Genomic DNA, 2,343 nt, shown 5'->3' on the forward strand with positions numbered 1-2,343 from the left:
CGCTGCGTGTCTGTTATTGATCCACTTCAGTAAAGGTAATCGTACAACAGTACTCATGTATCAGGGTATGGTACACTCAAATACTCGTCTGAGTACACAGAAGGGATACTCAAACAGTCCACAGGAAATACTCACAAGCTCCTGCAGACACGGTGGACTACTTCCTGTCCAGGTGAGAGTCCAATTATTCTATATATATGTATCACTGGTTTAGGCCGGTGATTAACAAAGGAAATGCCCATATTCTATAAATAATTGTAGTTGTATTTATACGCACACATGTACCTATATGTTTACATGTACGCACATGTGGATCATGCTAGAATAATATGGTAAGAACTGCTGAACATGAGGAGTCATGTGACCTGGCAGATCAAATCTTCAAAGAAACCACGGAGCTGATGGTAAAAACCTCAGGCCGCACTTGCCGGCTGCCGCTTAGAAACCGTTCAACAGTTTCTCACCGTGTCATCAGACTGAGGGAAAACCCTTAGGATCCTCACAGGGAGGCAAGAGGAGGTCTAAAGGTCTCCATCAGTCCTGGTCCCTCTAGACCAGACGAGCCGAAGCAGGTATGACACCTTCTTTTGTGCATTTTGCACACTATCGATATTATGAGTAAATACCTTGTTATTAAGCAGTCTCACTAGTATACTGGTCTAAAGCAGTCTGCACTGGTCTAAGCTAGTGTACTGGTCTAAGGCAGTCTGCACTGGTCTAAGGAAGTCTGCACTGGTCTGAGCTAGTGTACTGGTCTAAGGCAGTCTGCACTGGTCTGAGCTAGTGTACTGGTCTAAGGCAGTCTGCACTGGTCTGAGCTAGTGTACTGGTCTAAGGCAGTCTGCACTGGTCTGAGGTAGTGTACTGGTCTTAGGCAGTCTGCACTGGTCTGAGGTAGTATACTGGTCTAAGGAAGTCTGCACTGGTCTGAGGCAGTCTGCACTGGTCTGAGCCAGTGTACTGGTCTAAGGCAGTCTGCACTGGTCTGAGCTAGTGTACTGGTCTAAGGCAGTCTGCACTGGTCTGAGCTAGTGTACTGGTCTAAGGCAGTCTGCACTGGTCTGAGCTAGTGTACTGGTCTAAGGCAGTCTGCACTGGTCTGAGCTAGTGTACTGGTCTAAGGCAGTCTGCACTGGTCTGAGCTAGTGTACTGGTCTAAGGCAGTCTGCACTGGTCTGAGCTAGTGTACTGGTCTAAGGCAGTCTGCACTGGTCTGAGGTAGTGTACTGGTCTAAGGAAGTCTGCACTGGTCTGAGGCAGTCTGCACTGGTCTGAGCCAGTGTACTGGTCTAAGGCAGTCTGCACTGGTCTGAGCTAGTGTACTGGTCTAAGGCAGTCTGCACTGGTCTGAGCTAGTGTACTGGTCTAAGGCAGTCTGCACTGGTCTGAGCTAGTGTACTGGTCTAAGGCAGTCTGCACTGGTCTGAGCTAGTGTACTGGTCTAAGGCAGTCTGCACTGGTCTGAGCTAGTATACTGGTCTAAGGCAGTCTGCACTGGTCTGAGCTAGTGTACTGGTCTAAGGCAGTCTGCACTGGTCTGAGCTAGTATACTGGTCTAAGGCAGTCTGCACTGGTCTGAGGCAGTACTGTACTGGTTTAGTCCTTGTGGTGCTGGCTTTTCTTCCTTGGAGGTTTTTGTAGGAGGTGTCTTCACCGTGTCTACGTGGGTTCCCACAGTGACTGAATTTCCACATAGAGCTGAACAGAAACCTCCAGTTGGCTGTAGAGTCTCTGGTCCGTCGGGACACATTGAGAATCAGAAGGGGGACCCACCCAACCCCCAAGGGAGTCCCAGGTGAGTGTCAGGTGAGTGTCAGGTGAGTCCTTGGCGGCTCTTCACCTGAAATCACTCACTCTTCTTCACTCTCACTGAATGCTGCGTCTGTGCTGCTGACGCTGTGTAATATTCTCACAATGTGAAGATCTGCCGGTCTAAGGCAGTCTGCACTGGTCTGAGGTAGTATACTGGTCTAAGGCAGTCTGCACTGGTCTGAGCTAGTGTACTGGTCTAAGGCAGTCTGCACTGGTCTGAGGTACTATACTGGTCTAAGGCAGTCTGCACTGGTCTGAGGTAGTATACTGGTCTAAGGCAGTCTGCACTGGTCTAAGGCAGTCTGCACTGGTCTAAGGCAGTCTGCACTGGTCTGAGGTAGTATACTGGACTAAGGGAGTCTGCACTGGTCTAAGGCAGTCTGCACTGGTCTGAGGCAGTACTGTACTGGTTTAGTCCTTGTGGTGCTGGCTTTTCTTCCTTGGAGGTTTTTGTAGGAGGTGTCTTCACCGTGTCTACTTGGTATCCCACAGTGACTGAATTTCCACATAGAGCTGAACAGAAACCTCCAG

The sequence above is a fragment of the Gasterosteus aculeatus genome, chromosome 3, assembly GCF_964276395.1.
Source record: "Gasterosteus aculeatus chromosome 3, fGasAcu3.hap1.1, whole genome shotgun sequence".
Lineage (NCBI taxonomy): Eukaryota > Metazoa > Chordata > Actinopteri > Perciformes > Gasterosteidae > Gasterosteus > Gasterosteus aculeatus.